This window comes from Chrysochloris asiatica, unplaced genomic scaffold, assembly GCF_000296735.1.
Source record: "Chrysochloris asiatica unplaced genomic scaffold, ChrAsi1.0 scaffold00156, whole genome shotgun sequence".
NCBI lineage: Eukaryota > Metazoa > Chordata > Mammalia > Afrosoricida > Chrysochloridae > Chrysochloris > Chrysochloris asiatica.
The window spans coordinates 6,191,314-6,192,389 of record NW_006408674.1 but is presented as its reverse complement, the minus strand read 5'-3'; positions in this window follow the sequence as shown (position 1 = coordinate 6,192,389).

Below are 1,076 nucleotides of genomic sequence, written 5' to 3'. Positions count from 1 at the left end.
ACTCGATGGCACTTAACAACAACAACAACATATATGCATATATATGTACATAAATACATATATACACACAAATCTTTTGTGGGATTTTTGAAAGCATCATATATTTAATCAATTTGGAGTAGAAATAGCATCTTTATTATGTAAGTCTTCCAATACATGAACATGGTATGTGTTGGTATGTGTCTCCATTTACTTACATTGTCTTTGGCTTTTTTCATCAGTAAGATCTTAAATAGTTTTATTCTTTTCCTTCTCTTTTTGACTTTTTATTATGAATTGGGTGAAGGTTTATGGAGCAATCAACAATTCATGCACACTTTGTTTTATCTGGTCCCCTCAGTGTAGCATCACCTATCCTGCTTCCTCCCTGTTTCCTGTTTCTATTCTTCCTTCTTTCCTAATCCCGCCTAACCTTGTCCTTAGGGAAATGCTGCCCTTTTTGATCTCAAATGGATGATTATTCTAAGGTGTGCATACCTGGCTACTGTTTTTGTTCTCCTTGTTGACCTCTCTATTGTTTGGCTGAAAAATGAGCCATGGGTTGAGTTCCATTCCTAACCTGAAGGATGACTAAGGACCTTAGTCTCGGGGGTTCCACCAGTTGTGTCTGACCAGTAACCCTGGTCGTTCTTATGATCTTGAGTATCAGTGCACACATTCTCCCACTTCATCCAGGACCTTCCAATGTGATTCCTTTCTGAGCAGTTGGTAGTGGTAGCTAGGTACCATCTAGTTCATCTGGTCTCAGGGTCATTAAGAAAGATGTTTGCTCAGTCTGTTCATCCATTGGACTACTTGCTTCCATGTGCCTTTGATTTTCATCACTGTTCTTTCCTTTGGAACCAATAGTTGCAACTTAGATGCAAGCTTTAAAAATCTCAGTTGCTACTACTCAGCAATGGGGGGATGTGGAACATTGGCATTGTGGACTTAACTATTCCAGTTAATTGTGGTGTACTCCCAAATTATGGCCCTGAGTTCCCAGGCCTAGTAATTTATTCCCTCAAGGTGTTTATGTGTAAGACACTTACATAACTTTGTCCCTCTATGCTCCACTTCATTCATGGTTATATTTG